General features: G+C 42.9%; 1 protein-coding gene across 1 annotated transcript in view; it reads left to right on the top strand.

Moving 5' to 3' along the window:
- nfasca (neurofascin homolog (chicken) a) overlaps positions 1–17,325 on the top strand; it is a 185,394-nt gene that overhangs the window by 54,771 nt on the left and 113,298 nt on the right. The gene's annotated exons all lie outside the window — the stretch shown is intronic.

The following is a 17,325-nucleotide window of genomic DNA, read 5'->3' as shown; positions in this document are numbered from 1 at the left end:
GTAGGTTGGATGAAAGAACGTTTAATACCATGGAATATTCCAGAGACAAGGTTAAAGAGAATTATGCATCCATAGCTCTCCCTAAGTTTGTCTAACTCTTTTCCCTTTCTGCATGATCTTATGTGTACCTGGGTCAGTTCATTTGTTACCACGTGACATGTTTGTCGCTGTGTTTTGTCTTCAGAAGGTTAGTGCCAAGCGAGCTTGGCCTGCAAATAGATAACAGGTCTCAGACTGCTACTGAGAGGACCTCCACCCAAAACACAGGACGTGTCCCTAACCACCCTGGCCCTGCTTTTCAGAATTAAACTCACTAGGCAAGCTATGGTTGGACACATTGTACAAAACAACTTATTAAAAGGTCACAGTGAACTTTATAACTATCACACTGAACCAGAAGACATGTGTAATGCTTTTGCTCTTTAGCTCAAAATATAATGAATTTAACACACATGATTAATATAATGCACTACGTGAATATAATGATGTTCATGCACACATGATATGAATATATTTAATTCCAACAATCCCCCTTTTGGTCCCACCGGGACCACCTTTGTTGGATACCTATTCAGTGATCAAAACAAAACGACAAGCGTCCCGCACCAATCATGGAGCATCCCGGACACTTAAGAAGTTTCCACTCCCCCTTTTGATCTTTTTTAAAAGATATCATTAACACCCACCTACTGAACATCCCGGAATCTCTACACAAAAATCAATCACAGTCACAATTACAACAGATATTACAAATAACAATGCAAAACGCTTCATTTGGGAATGGAATTTCATCTTGACTGTTGACTGGGATACCTTTATACCAGATTCAGAACCTCTAACCTGGGCGTTTTCAACCTTCACTCTTCGTCAACCTTGTGTCCACTTCTTTCTTCAACCAGGGATTGGACTAATCACCTGGAGTTGGAGCTTGGGAGGGGATTATTCTGCCCCTTTGCTGGTCCCTTTGCTCTTTTCCGCTCTTCTCTTCGTCCGAAGGGATGCGTGCGCCTCCTTCCAGTGCGGCTTGCACTTCCCTCAGTGTCCGTCCTGGCTCCTCCGCTGGCGTGCACTGACTCCAATGATACCACGTTTCCCCCTTTCTGCGTAGTTTCACTGCATGGCTGGTGCGTTCAGTCACCTCGAATGGACCGGTCCACCTGGGTTGGTTCCACTTCCTTTTTATCTCTCTGAGGCTGACCCAGGCAGCCTGGGGGACCGTGTGGGCTGTGGATCTCTCACCTTTCTGTTTGGAGAACCTGGACACAAATACTTTTAAATCATAAAAATAGGCTTTGGGCAATCTTTTTACTTTACTTTCTGCTGGCCACATTAGCCGCGGACCAGAAATTTTCTGCCTTTTCCAGCTCAAATGGGTGATCAAGTGAACCTGTTCACAGAGAAACAAATTGTCATTAGAGCATAGGCAAAGCTCAACCCAATGCATCCCCCACACTGCAGATTTTCTCAGTTTTTCGTTATGTTTAGTTCATTCTCTCCACTTTTCCTGTGATTGTGGATGGTACACTGTACCAAACTTATGCTGGAGCCCCAGCATTTTCAACTGTTTTGTAGGTCTGAATTTGAAGTGGGAGCGTTGTCGGACCTTATCCTAGAGGGGAAACCATGAGTGGGGATGTAATTTGATTAGACATTTACCACTGTTTTGCTGTCTTCCCTTTTTGCTGCCAGCTTCAGGCCATCCTGAAAAAGAGTTTACTGCCACCAATAGGTATTGGCACCCTCTGCTGACTGTCCCCATGTCAGTAAAGTCAATGATTACCTCACCCATTGTGTCGCACCTCAGTGGGAATGCTCCCATTTGTTTCACTGTTGGTTTTGGGTTGATTGCAACCATGTCTGGCATTCTCTCACCCAGTTTTTGTCATGTCTTTCATGTGTGGATGCCTCAGTGACATAGCGCTCTGTCCAGCTGGTTTGATCCCACATGTCCTAATCTATGTGTTTAGTCAAAGTCTGTCGGTATGCTAGAGGTACACTACTCTCCTCCAGTCCCGCCAGATTCCGTCCACCTCTCTAGCTCCTCTGTTTTTACACTAGGTTTTTCTCTTCTGGGGTGGCTTTCAAATGTAATTCTTTTAGGGTGTCTGGTTGTGTTTTTTGATTCATCCTCTGGTCTGCACACTAGTTGTCTGCCTGCACGGCTGTCGTATCCTGCACTCTCTTAGCTGCTCATCGGCCATCCTATTTCCTTCTCCTTTACTGACTTCCCACTGTCATGCCCCCTACATTCATCACTGCCACTCCGGCAGTTCCTGTAAGCGATGACAACATTTAATTTCTTGTTCATGTCTAATTGGCTCTCCTGATGCAGTTACAAACCCTGTTCTTACCCATTGCTGGAGTTTAAGTGACAAGCCCCTACCACATATGCTGAGTCAGTGCAGATGTTTACCTTCGCGACGCTCTAGGTCTAACGGGGGAGACAGAAAAGCATTAGCCATCAATGCATGTGAACCATTTTTGTGTAGGCAACAATTTGTAAGGCCACATAGGGATTTGGAACGGCACGTAGGTGTTCCCAGATTAGCATTTACTTTTTCTCAAGTCGTGCACCCATAGGCCTTGTATTGTGTGAGAACCTTCATAGCCACTGTTTAATGGGGTACTGAGGCTGTCTGATCGTAGCAAAGTTTTCATTTCAAAGTTGACAGTTTACAATGCACCAACCCTACATCTGTGGAGCCAGTACTCCATGGATTCAGGAAGTGAGGTCACCGGGGCAGCCGCTCAGGGTGATCAGTCATTTCTCTACCATGCGCCGGAAATGGACGAGTTCTCCAAAAAAGCAGTATCATGCACATATGGCGGGAACATGTGGATGGAGTATGTGTCAGTGCTGGGTGAGTAGAAAACACGTCAGTTTGAGTGCGTCTCAAAATCTTTAGCCCTACTGCAGATTTAACCATTGGGCCTAATTCCTTAGCTTGATGTTTGGGGTTTATTGCCAGAGTAATGTGGGAACAGATTTCACCTGACATTTTGTACCAGGACATTTTTTCAGGGTGTGAGTTCTACCTCAGCACTACACCTTGGGGACCTGCATAGATGCTAGTGGATTTTTAAATCCCACTGTTTACCCAAATAGGTTATCGGAAAACTCATTATAATAGAAGGTCATTTTCTCTGTCATAATGGAGGTGAGGTTGTGGAGGTTCAGCAGGTGGTACATACGACGGTAGGCTGCAAATCCAGGTTTCCATTGATTTAGGCAGACAGGATGCCAGTTAGTGGGGTGTCTCAGTGAACAGAAGAGGAAGTAAAACCGGCAGCTTCTGTCTTTTCCCAGAGAACCTACAACAGTCACAAATCGTTCTGAAGAGGGGCATATTTGTGTCATTCAAAGTGGAGTAGGAGCATCTGAATCCACTAAAAGGATAGTCTTTCCCACCTACTTCCACTGCAAGAGAGGTTCTGCCAAAGCCCTCTCCGTAGCTTCCCCTGGCCCCCTCAGACATACATACCCTCATACCCATCCTGGAGCCTGGTCACCTTCCTGTGTCAGGATACTGGCCATGGTGTCCGTAGCTGGGAGCAATGGTGGGTTTTTGGGCCTGGTGTCCCCCTTGTTGTCCTCATGCCTTGCCCTCCTGCTTGGTTGAGCATGTGGGCAGGCAACTTTCCAGTGGTCCATGGCACGCCACAGAAGCATCCACTCTGTCGAAGTGGTTGGGTCTTGTTGAAACGAGTTGCAGCCCCCCCCTGTATGTACCCCTGACTGACCCTCTGGATGGGAAAAATCTCCCTGGGGAGATAGGAAAGCAGGAGATAGGCTTGCTAGGATGCAGGGAAGGAGGAGGGATCTGGGGATAGGATCACAAGGGAAAGGGAGGGTTGACTGGAGGGGGGGGAGGGTATGGGTTAGAATCAGCAGGCATTGGACAGACATTTGTTACTGAGCATCTTTTTGTTAATTTTAGCTTTTGCTTCTGCTAACTGTGAGTTTCAAAAGCTTTGTCTGCACTCTGTGTTTTAATCCCCTTTTTGTCAGCTTTACGTTTAGTTGCTACTCTAAATGAGTCTAACATGTTTCCGCCACACACCTCATCTTCACAATCATCATCTAAATCTGGATTTTCTTCCAATTTTACACACACCTCTGATGGCAGCCCTGCAAACACCGCCTTCCTGAACCACACAGATGTATTGCCCTTTTTCTCTGGATTTTTTCCTGTCCCTTAATTCTTTCTCGCGCCTTCCCTCCAGAGTGTCCTACTCCCTGCTTGTGGCCTGTGTTACTCTGTTTCTTGTATTCCTCCAGCTGTTCAAGCCTCATTCTCTGACTGAATGGAGCATTCTCATAACTTTCCATTTGCTGCTCTGAGAGTGCGCGTTCCTGTTCTACAGAAGGTGAGGAGCAGAGAGGGGAGGGGCTCGGGGGCGCGCTTGGCTCTGTCTGTCTGGTCTGGTGTCCTGAGTCAAGGAAGAAAGTAACTGTGCCGCTTGTCACATCTATTATTGGGTATAGTCCGGGGTCGGGGGCCTTTAGTTTCGTCAGTCTGAGTGTCGGATGTAGCAACATAAGAGGGAGGCTTAATGTCATGTCTGGTTCTGATTCTGTCTTGTTCTGAAACATAGGACCTTTGGCTCCCTTGACTCCTCTGTTTTTTTTCTGTTTTTGTCTGACATGAGATGACTCACACTTTGCCCCATTAAAGCTGCAGTACGGGAGTTCTGAGAAAACGTGGACTTAGCCTAAAATTTGAACGAGCACAACTTACAGGTCCCTCCCCCTTGCTCTCTGCTGCGCTACAGCCCCCCCTCCACAGCTCCTCCCCCACAGCGGGGCCTGCCGTGAACGCCCAGCTAGTACCAGGCCACGATGCTTTCCACATCCTCATGGACACTACAGGGGATTTACTCTGAGTATGGTATGCTTATAAAAAAAATTGCTTTTAAATATTTCTATTAAAAGTTTGTAAATTTTTTTTCAATGAAAGGGTTTAAATGATTTTTTATGTATCGCTCATTTGTGACAACAAAAGTAGCACTTTACACAATACATTACTGATTACCTTTTATCTACCTTTCAGTAGGAGTGATGAATCAGTGAGAAGCTCAATAAGCCAAGAGAATCATCTTAGAAATATGTCCTTGGTTTTATTTTGCATTGGGTAAAAATAAATCAGCTTTTTCAAAAAGTACTCCTGCACAAGGAAATATGAACATTTTGATTTGGACTGAAACGATTCCTTCACGTGCCTCTGTGTGTCTGGGGCCATGTCTGACCTGTTGAAGGACCACAAATTTGTGTGCAAGACATTTATTTGCAAATTACTCCTGAGGGGAGATAAACAGTTTAAAATAATCAAAAGTAGAATTCTGCATTGCCAACTTCGACAGGGACAGCGCACAATTACGTTTTTAACCATAGCTACTTTTGTTGTGATTGACAAATAAAACATTTTTGGCTTACTAATTGTAGGTATCGAAACAATATTGCTTTATCGGAGGTGAAGGAGTTAGAAGTAAAGTTAACTTCACCTGCTACAAACATTCCTGCTGGCCACGCTAACAAGCTAACTGTTAGCACTTAGCAACAACGACATAACTGAGATTTGCGCTATCACCAGTGTACTGAAAGTGTACTGTAACCACGATTACTTAGTGTGTAGTTCTTAAAAAAATGAAATAAATCAACAGGGATACTTACAGTTCAAGCAGAAATGTGGCTAACGCTAGCTCTGAATCCGTGTTAATCCTCTAGAGGCGTAGCTCCCTCCACCCTGAAAAGCCCTTCGATGTTACCCCGCTTTATTTCGGGCTCGGTTTAATTCTTAAGCTCGCTTTTTGTCATCGGTCTTCTTCTGTTTGCCCGTCTTTGTGTTTTGCTGCAGGTGTCCCTCGAGAAATTGGCAGTTTTCCTGAAAAGTTATTTCTCCCGATTAGCACAACTGCAGCACACTGGCAATCTTGAGGCTTGAACACGGCACGCGCGGTGCGGGGAGGGTATGAGCGCGCGTACACGAGAGTGATGACACTGCTAGAGACGTCCCTTGCTCTGTATTGGCTGTTTCTGACCGGGAGCGTGTATTTTGCTAGTGCAGTAAGAGACAGAGAGGAGCCACAGGAGCTTGATTTTTTCACAGATTATCTTCTCATATTCTACTGTCAGGACATAGTGACATTTTACAAATATGTAAAAATACATTTTTACAAAAGTTACCTACTGAACTTTATGCTAATTCATGAATTTTCAGACCCTGGGCCTCTAATTCTTTTACCTTTTTCTTGAGTTTGATCGTGTTCACAAGCCTTTTTGATTCACCCAATTGTTTCTTACATTCTTCTAACTCCTGTCTTATCTATTTCTGACTTTCCACCAATGTGCCAATAAGGTAGTTGTGGGTCCTCTGCGTTATCCTGAACGAGAGCCACAACACTGTCTTGTTTTCTTTTTTAACCTTTTCCTGGTCTTTTTCAGCTGTCTTATCTGCCATTCCGCGCTTATCAATTCCATTGTTTTTTCCACGGTTTATAGGGCCCGCAGCCTACGCCGGTAATTATATGATCTCTTTGGGCCAAATTTATATTATTCTTTATTTCCTTATTATTATTTATTTATTTTTTACAGAGAATTACTTTAAACTTGAGACTACCTTTCACACTAATAGTCAATGTAGTGCATCCTTCATGACCACCTCAGTGTCACTACCTTTCACGACTCTATTTTTAGAGATGTTACTTTTCGCCTCTGACTCTTCTTCACACTGATTTAGCCAATATAGTGCTGCATTCTGTTTACTTCGACACTACCCTCCCATTAACTTTTTCTTTAAGTGCTACCCCTTAGTCTGACTTTCCTTAATTTATTTTTAAACTTGAGACTACCTTCACACTAATAGTCAATGTTGTGCTACCCTTCATATCACCTCAGTGTCCACTACCTTTCACGACTCTATTTTTAGAGACGCTACCTTTCGCTCTGACTCTTCTTCACATAATTAAGCCATATAGTGCTGCTTTTCATGTCTACTTCATTACACATTCACACTTTTTCTTTAAAGTGCTACCCTTATTCTGACTTTCTTTATTTATCACAACAAATTAGTCACAATTGGTACGTTCCAGAATCCACCCTCTAGTCTTGATGTCAAGATTAATCAAAATACCTTTCTAAATTGTCAACCGAACCAAGACCTCACACATTCAATTTAGTTTTCTCCATATAGCAGATTTGAAATAAACGTTCTGCTTACCTTTTAGGTGGGCGCCCTTGGTGATGATCAGAGTGTCCGGTTTCGTTGTTTTGTCCAATGGAACCTCTTCCTCCTGGCTAGCTCGCCAAAATGTTGGGGCACATCCTGCCCTTCTAGATTCTTTCAGGAAGAAGGGTTTCAAGTCCGTAGGTTGGATGAAAGAACGTTTATACCATGGAATATCCGAGACAAGGTTAAGAGAATTATGCATCCATAGCTCTCCCTAATTTGTCTAACTCTTTTCCCTTTCTGCATGATCTTATGTGTACCTGGGTCTTTCATTTGTTACCACGTGACATGTTTGTGCCGCTGTGTTTTGCTTCAGAAGTGTTAGTGCCAAGCAGAGCTTGGCCTGCAAAATAGATAACAGGTCTCAACTGCTACTGGAGAGGACCTCCACCCAAACACAGGACGTTCCCAACCACCCTTGGCCCTCTTTTCAATTAAACTCACTAGGCAGAGCTATGGTTGGACACATTGTACCAAAACACTTATTAAAATTCACAGTGAACTTTATGAACTATCACACTGAAACCAAGAAGACTATGTGTAATGCTTTTGCTCTTTAGCTCAAAATAAGAATTTCACACCTGATTATATAATCACTACGTGAATATAATGTGTTCATGCACACATGATATGAATATATTTAATTCCAACACAAGTTTAGTTTTGAAGTGTACGAGGATTTTGAGGTGTGTATGTGTGTGTGTGTGGTGTGTGTTTGAGTGTGTGTGTGGTGTGTGTGTGTTTGTGTTTGTGTTGTGCTGAGCATTAGCGGGGACTCAAGTGCACTTATCTTGATGTTTTTCTGGTGCAGATCTAAGCAAGCTCAACTGACTGCAGTCCATCTGGGACGAGTTAGTGTTGTCTTTGCTTTTGTTTGTGCACTCTGTGTGTGTGTGTGTGGTGTTTGTGTGTGTGTGTGGTGTGTGTAATGTCTTGGCGCACTTCTTTAAGGAAAGCATAGGAAGGTTAGTTATCCTATGTTGTCAGGTGCATATCTTTTAATTATATGCAGGGTCATTTGCATGTCACAGCTAGCTGCGGCGGGTTGGGGGGGGTATTGATTGTTTGTGGGTGTGGCTGGAGACAGGAGGAGCTGAAATGCTGGCCGAGGTCTGAGGTCAAGCCTAGACACACCACACACACACACAAACAAACACACCACAAACACACACACATAGATACTTTCTGTGTCTCACAAGGCCTCAGGCCTGCTTAAACTCCAGAGGAGAGGGGGACCCTAAAGTCCAAATCCTCCACCAAGCCCCCTCCCTCTCTTCCCTCTTAGACTTTTTGTTTTGTCTTGAATTTCCTGCTTTTTTCTCGTATGTTGTACACCACCACTTGGAGGTTTTTTTGACGTTTTTATTTTAAAATAACATATTTGACTGACTGTAAATGTTGACATATTGATAAACAGATTGAGCCTGATTGCCATTTTCATTTTGTTGCCCTTGTTTGTGCGGACAGCTTACAGTATCATCCTTAATATGCATAATGGTAGTAGTTCAGTCTAGTAGGACACTGCAGGGCGTTACAGGGTGTAGCGTGGCATAGCAGAGCATTGTTGGACGTGGCGCAATGCAGCAGGACACTGCAGGGCGTAGCAGGTGCAGCCGGGGGTGCAGCAGACCACGATGACAACTGCAACCCAAGATCTTGTTGCCATCCATCCAAGGAAAATGCCGGGTGAAAAGAAACATAAGGACATAAGGAGTAACCTCCCCTGAGCTAGGTTTTCAAAATGCAAGCCAGTGAGATATAGGGTTTTAAGGTGCTCTGGTGCTGTTGTGCCACATTTGGTCCAAAGGCCTAAATCTCCACGCAATGCTCACCCTGAGCAAGTAAAAACCAACGCTCCTGTGTGATGATAGTTTGAGATGGGAAGAATTTCCAGTTAACGATAACTCAAGTTGGCGTGTGATGTTAGCATTGAAAGCAAAGTACTGTAGCCATTATACACATATAGCTCCAAAGTGTGTTGAGCCTAGCTTCTGGCGCAAGTTTATATAAAAATATAAACCTGCCAGATCAGAACATCTTTGTGTATTTAACCAAATGCAAAAAACGGGGTAAGTTGCATCAGCCTGATGCCAAGTACACTGTACTGCAGCGGGATGCAGTGACTGCACCCAACTCTTAAGGTCCTATTCTCAAAGTGGGGTTGCCAGTATTTGCAGTCTGCCCTAAATCTAGACAAACCCAGCTAACTCTTAAATGGACTTATTTTTTATATCTACAGGTAGCTGTGGGTAAGACACACATTAAGTATACACCAACATATGCAATATTCCTTTAAATGTTATTTTTTTTAAAAGGTTGCTTTTTATGCACTGTATCTTCCAGTACTGCAATTTTGCTAGGTTTTGCTCTACCCCCCCCCACACACACACACACACACACACACACACACACACTTTTCACTACTTCTACCATGTCCTCGTCAATGTGAAAGTCAGATACCTCCAGCCGAAGGGGCCTTCCTCGCCTCCACTGCATGCATGGCTACTGTATGTTTGTGTGTGTGTGAGATTTTTGGTGTGTGTGTGTGCATGGCGTGCCTGCATTCATGCATGATCGGCCCTGTCTTCTCGTGACCCTGTGTGTGTTTTGCGGTGTGAATGGTCATTCATGGCTGACGTGTGTTTTTAGCTTTTATAGGTTACATGTACATGAGTGTGGGAGAATGCATATTTTCCTTTCAGCAGACAGACCCACTGAGTCCATGTCCTTATAAGGAAGACCTAGACAAAATAATTTCTGCACATTTATGTCCGACCACAAGGAAAAACCGCTGCATAAAAAAAGCATTACAAAAAATCTCTTATTGCATGGCTACTAGATTGCCAAGACCAAGGTGTATCAGTTGCACACCAGTCTATGTAATAAAACAATTCCAATAATTTCAGTCACTTTATCAAGGGCTCAATTCTAAATGGCTTCTTTTCTGACCCTTAAAAGCCATTACCATGTCCTAAACACAAAAGCCTCAACATTCTCCTCTCATGTTTGTGAAGCTATGTTTTGGTGTCTTTACTTAAAGTGTCCATTTGAAAAAATCACTTTTTCTGGGATGTGGGTGTTTATTTTTGTGTCTCTTTGCTTCCATATGCATACAAACTGTGAAAAAAACATCCATGCTGTTTTGAGAGAGATCTGGTTTTAACGTCCTCTTGCCTTCATCTCCGGTGATCCTGTTCACATCTGCACGTGCTTTCTACGTCACTAGCCGAGACGAGGTGGCTAACCGTAGCATGCTAGCTTTTTCTCAGTGGCAAAAAACAAACCATGTAAACCTATTCTGGGTAACAACACTCAAAAACAATACACCTAAAATGAGCATAATTGGTGCTATAATAAATATTATTCATGATGATGATGATCACTGATCTGTTTTCCTGTTGATTGACGGAACATTACATTTACTACACCTATACTACACTTTTGTACTCTAGAAATTATCAAGTTGGCATTTGAACAGTTCCAACTGTTTACATGTGGTCATGTGGAACTGAGCTTTTTTTTCTATTTATACATTTGTAAAATACTTTATGTCCCCGTTTGCAATCCTGCCTGCCACTCTGATTGGTCGAAAACTGTTGCTGAATCATTTTTGTGGATTTATGTTATTTTGATTACACATTTTAATACCTTGTTTGTTATTTTTTACCATTAAATCAAGGAGCAGAAACATGCCTCTGTGATCCATACAGACATAAAGTGTTGTCCAAATGTAGCCCGGGGTATTGACTTGCATGTTGTGTGTGGACACCCAGCTTGTAACGTGCGTGCTGTGAGTTGTTTGACGCAGTGGAGCATGTGTGTGTTCTGAGGCTCATTAATATGCATGAGTGGGAGGAGTGAAGGAGAAGGGGGCGTGACAGATAGAATCATTGTGTGTGGAGAGAGAGAGAGTGTACGGACCCAAAACAGCGAGAGCAGAAGAGGAAAAAGAGAGAAAGGATAAGAGAGATTGAGGAAGAATAAAACAATTTTGGCTTAAGAGATGGACAGAGTGTAGTGTTTTCCCTCATCTTGACAGTAGTTACCGTCTGTCTTTGGTGCTCCTGTGGGGACAGACGCTCAGTCTTTGTGTTTCTGTTTTCTCCCGGGTTCCTTGGATGCTGAAGGATGATGGGATGGAGATACAACACGGTCACCCGCGCTGCTGTACACCTGGACGCAAGAGCCCACTGACAGAGGTACTGATACGTTGTCTGTACACTGTTTGTGTGTGTTGTTGTTTTTTCAGTTGATCCACTTTTATTAAAAGTAGATTCAACCACTTTTGAGGCAAAATAAGAATGTTTGAATTAAGTCCCAGTAAACACCATTTTCTTCTACATAAATTGATATAAAGAACAGCAGTAGCTGTGGGAAATACTTTGTGAAATATATTATTTTATGATGTGTTCTTTTAAACCTCACAAAACACTAGTTTGTTGAGAAATCTGGTCCAAAGACACAGTGTACTGTCCACGTGGATCACCAAATACAGTGTACTCTACTTAGTGTGGGCTTTGAATCCCTCACAGCTCCACGTCTTTGACCCACAAATTATATTTTATCTTCCTACTAATTATGACCCTGAAAACATAAAAGAAAACAGATCTGTTAAACATGTCATTTGGGCTGGTTGTGGCTCTCTGTGGTAGTGAATGCAGTTTGTGGACTGTGGAAATGTTATGATAATGAGTTATCCTGCTTGGCAATGTTCTTTATGAAATAAATGTTTGGATAAAGTTTTGCATGGCAGCTAACAATTATTTACACCTCCATCATTTTTTATGTTATTTGGAAAAGATGATAATAGTTACATAGAGCATCCTATTTTTACATTTTGGTTGTCAATTGCCTCTCTGTTAGCTATTTCAGTATCATGCAGGCTTTGAAGAGAAATGCAATGTGGTTACGCACCACACACACACACACACACACACACACACCACACACACACCGCGCGCACCCACCACACACCAACACCACACACACACGTTTGTGGCACTATCTTTGTGGGGACCCATCATTGACAGGATGCATTCCCTAGCCCCTTACCCCAACCTTAACCATCACAACTAATGCCTAACCTTAACCCTTACCCTCACACTAACCATTACCTAACCTAATCCTAACCCTAAAACCAAGTTTTAACCCCAATAGCCCTTTAAACTTTGTGGGGTCCAGCATTTTGCCCCACAAAGCTGTCGGAAGTATACTGGATTTACACACACACACACCACACACACACACACACACACACACCACACACCACACACACACCACACACACACACACACACACCACACACACCACACTGATTACTCATCTGCCACGGTTATTGAAAATTGGATTATGTCTGTGTGCAGTTTTACATTACTCTTTAGACTGCTGCCTGTCTGAATACACATTGAAAAAAATTACAAAAATTAAGAATATGCTCATTTTGCGAGTGGACTGTTTACTATACTTCAGTCCTTAAACTGGCCCCAGGTTTTATGTCACTTATTGTGCTCTGGCTCAATAACATGTCATGAATAAATAGCTGATTGACACCATTTCTAGCAACTGTCTGTAACATGCTCTTCCTACACACTACACACTGGGCTGTTTATTTTCAGATTTTTAAAATTTTAGTTTTAAATCCACGACACTCCCTTCGGGTTTGCTTCGGTGCCACTGGAATTCCGGCGGAAGGTGTTACTTTTCACTTCCAGACAGCTCGCTAGCTATCTGTTCAATCTGATTTTTCTGTTGCACGACCAAAACCACCTTCATACGACGCTTTGCCACTGCCCATGTTGGTTTAGAATTGCCCAAAAACTGAGCACGTTTTTCTCCCATCCGATGCTGTGGACTAACTAACCCTTGTTTGCATCATTGTGGGGAGGGTCTGGCATTGGCGCCTAAAAAGTATCAAAACCTACCAGCTATCTGAAATGTGTCATATCTCTGAAACCACCTTCCCTAATTGTAAAAGTGGCCAGCAGTTGTGGTGTCATGCCTTTGCACCTACTGAAATTTGATAGTTTCATGAGGTTAGGAGTAATGAAAGTTTGTGAGTCATGTTTGCTGAACACTCTGTATTTTTTTGATTGATCTGTACCAACTGGTCTAGACTAGACATGTTTTCACTCTAAAAAAAGTCTTGCTGAGCAAAATTCCAATCCCAATATTTAAACTACATGCACCACATCACATCTAGTAGACTATAGACGTCCGTGCTTATTTATACAGCACGTCTGATCAGTAGAATACTTTCCTATTAATCAAATGTAATACACTTTCCTGCCACATCAATTTCCTCTCTCTTGACACCCAGTAATAAACCTGTATAGTATTTTTCCTGGAGTATTTCATTCACTATGTACTTGAAGGTGTCCATGGAGTACAATTTAGTGTCAACTACAGCATTTAGAAAAAGGCATGCAAATGTCCCATGTTGTTCTGTTGGTGAGTGGTAAAGAGGGTGTAAACTGTGTTTGTTTGAAGATCTACATCTTATTAGCAGTGGTTGCTGTATCACGCTGACATTTGACATCTTTCGAAGTTGGAGGTAGTGTATATTATTGGATGTTCAGTTAAGAAGAGATGTTCTGCTGCTCCTCTCCGTATAACTCTGATTTACATATGGTCTGAATCCAACTATACTGTATGCACTGTGTGCGTGTTTCTCCCTAGGTTTGTGAAAGACTAAGTGCATATACTGTTTTGGCTGCAGGGGTTTAAGGGTCCCTTAAGAAACCCTTAAAGGAAATTGCATTTTTCAATAAGGAAAATTCAATTCCCATAATTTTGAACCATTATTTCTAAATCTTGGTCGAAAAAGAAGTGTCTAAAAAGCCACATAAGCTACAAAAGCTTTAAGAACAAAACTGGCTAAAAAGTCCACTGGGGGCCGAATACAATCATTAGATCCTGGAAAAGTCTTTTAGTTTTGACGCTTACTTCATTTTACTTTCAGCTTTGGTGGGTGCCCAAAACGGCTTGGTGCTAACCGTTATATGGTAGAACAGTAAAACCTGTGTGTGTGTGTGTGTGTGTGTGTGTGTGTGTGTTGTTGTTGTGTGTGTATGTGGGTTTGTGTGGGAGGCCTAAGTGCTTGCAGTGACGCAGGCCGTCTGAACACGCTGTTGTTTGTCACGTAGAGGATGTTGAACACTGGACACACATTGTCAGATACTTTTCTCACAGATGTGGGATTTTTTTGTGGGGGGATTATTGCTTAATACATTTTCAAGTTTTTTTTTTTTTCCATGTACAGGTGTGTGGCCTGTGATTGAAGTGTTTGTTAAAGGAGGTAGGAGGGTGGACAGTAGAGCAGAGCTTGAAGCACCAAAAACAGACCCACACACACCACAATACACAAATACAGTCCTTCCTTGGTTTAGGAGCATTGTGAAGAGGAGTAATGCCTACGTGAATATAATGATGTTCATGCACACATGATATGAATATATTTAATTCCAACACAAGTTTCAGTTTTGAAGTAGTAACAGGAGGATTTATGAGGTGTGTATGTGTGTGTGTGTGTGTGTGTGTTTGAGTGTGTGTGTGTGTGTGTGTGTGTGTGTGTGTGTGTGCTGAGCATTCGGGGGACTCAAGTGCACTTATCTTGATGTTTGTCTGGTGCAGATCTAAGCAGAGCTCAACTGACTGCAGTCCATCTGGGCACGAGTTAGTGTTGTCTTTGCTTTTGTTTGTGCACTCCGGTGTGTGTGTGTGTGTGTGTGTGTGTGTGTGTGTGTGTGTGAATGTCTTGGCGCACGTCTTAAGGAAAAGCATAGGAGAGGTTGAGGTTATCCTATTGTTGTCAGGGCATATCTTTTAATTATATGCGAGGGTCATTTGCATGTCACAGCTAGCGGCGGCGGGTTGGGGGGGGGTATTGATTGTTTGGGGGTGTGGCTGGAGACAGAAGGGAGCTGAAAATGCTGGCCGAGGTCATGAGGTCAAGCCTAGACACACACACACACACACACACAAACACACACACAAACACACACACATAGATACTTTCTGTGTCTCACAAGGCCTCAGGCCTGCTTAAACTCCAGGAGGAGAGGGGGGACCCTAAAGGTCCAAATCCTCCACCAAGCCCCCTCCCTCTCTTTCCCTCTTAAGACTTTTTGTTTTGTCTTGAATTTCCTGCTTTTTTCTCGTATTGTGTACACCACCACTTGGAGGTTTTTTTGACGTTTTTATTTTAAAATAACATATTTGACTGACTTGTAAATGTTGACATATTGATAAACAGATTGAGCCTGATTGCCATTTTCATTTTGTTGCCCTTGTTTGTGCAGGACAGCTTACAGTATCATCCTTAATATGCATATAAATGGTAGTAGTTCATGTCATAGTAGGACACTGCAGGGCGTTACAGGGTGTAGCGTGGCATAGCAGAGCATTGTTGGACGTGGCGCAATGCAGCAGGACACTGCAGGGCGTAGCAGGGTGCAGCCGGGGGTGCAGCAGGACCACGATGACAACTGCAACCAAGATCTTGTTGCCATCCTAATCCAAGGAAATATGCCGGGTGAAAAGAAAACATAAGGACATAAGGAGTAACCTCCCCTGAGCTAGGTTTTCAAAATGCAAGCCATTGGAGATATTAGGGTTTTAAGGGTGCTCTGGTGCTGTTGCCACATTTGGTCCAAAGGCCTAAATGCTCCACGCAATGCTCACCCTGAGCAAAGTAAAAACCCAACGCTCCTGTGTGATGATAGTTAGAGATGGGAAAGATTTCCATGTTAACGATAACTCAAGTTGGCCGTGTGATGTTAGCATTGAAAGCAAAGTACTGTAGCCATTACATACACATATAGCTCCAAAGTGTGTTGAGCCTAGCTTCTGGACGCAAGTTTATATAAAAATATAAACCTGCCAGATACAGAACATCTTTGTGTATTTAACCAAATGCAAAAAACGGGGTAAGTTGCATCAGCCTGTGTAGGCCGAAGTAACATCTGTACTGCAGCTGGATGCAGTGACTGCACCCAACATCTTAAAGGTCCTATTCTCAAAGTGGGGTTGCCAGATTTGCAGTCTGCCCTAAATCTAGACAAACACCAGCTAACTCTTAAATGGACTTATTTTTTATATCTACAGTAGGCTGTGGGTAAGACAACAATTAAGGTTATACACCAACATATGCAAGTATTCCTTTAAATGTTATTTTTTTAAAAGGTGTGATTGCTTTTATGCCACTGTATCTGTCCATGTACTGCAATTTTGCTAGGTTTTGCTCTACCCCCCCCCCCACACACACACACACACACACACACACACACACTTTTCACTGACTTCTAGCCATGTCTCGTCAATGTGAAAAGTCAGATAGCCTCCAGCCGAAGGGGGGCTTCCTCGCCTCCACTGCATGCATGGACTACTGTATGTTTGTGTGTGTGTGAGATTTTTGGTGTGTGTGTGTGCATGCGTGCTCTGCATTCATGCATGATCGGCCCTGTCTTCTCGTGACCTGTGTGTGTTTTGCGTGTGAATGTGTTCATGCATGGCTGACGTGTGTGTTTTAGCTTTTATAGGTTACATGTACATGAGTGTGGGAGGAATGCATATTTTCCTTTCAGCAGACAGACCCACTGAGGTCCATGTCCTTATAAGGAAGACCTAAGACAAAATAAATTTCTGCACATTTATGTCCGACCACAAGGAAAAACCGCTGCATAAAAAAAGCATTACAAAAAATCTCTTATTGTCATGGCTACTAGATTGCCAAGACCAAGGTGTATCAGTTGCACACCAGTCTATGTAATAAAAGACAATTCAAATAATTCAGTCACTTTATCATAAAAGGGCTCAAATTCTAAATGGCTTCTTTTCTGACCCTTAAAAGCCATTTACCATGTCCTAAAACACAAAAGCCTCAACATTCTCCTCTCATGTTTGTGAAGCTATGTTTTGGTGTCTTTACTTAAAGTGTCCATATTATGAAAAAATCACTTTTTCTGGGATGTGGGGTGTTATTTTGTGTCTCTGGTGCTTCCATATGCATACAAACTTGAAAAAAAACTATCCATGCTGTTTTGAGAGAGATCTGGTTTCTGAACGTCCTCTGCCTTCAGTCTCCGGGTGAGCTGTTCAACAT

This window comes from Etheostoma spectabile, chromosome 4, assembly GCF_008692095.1.
Source record: "Etheostoma spectabile isolate EspeVRDwgs_2016 chromosome 4, UIUC_Espe_1.0, whole genome shotgun sequence".
NCBI lineage: Eukaryota > Metazoa > Chordata > Actinopteri > Perciformes > Percidae > Etheostoma > Etheostoma spectabile.
The sequence above is the reverse complement of the archived record's forward strand: the minus strand, read 5'-3'. Positions and strand labels throughout refer to the sequence as shown.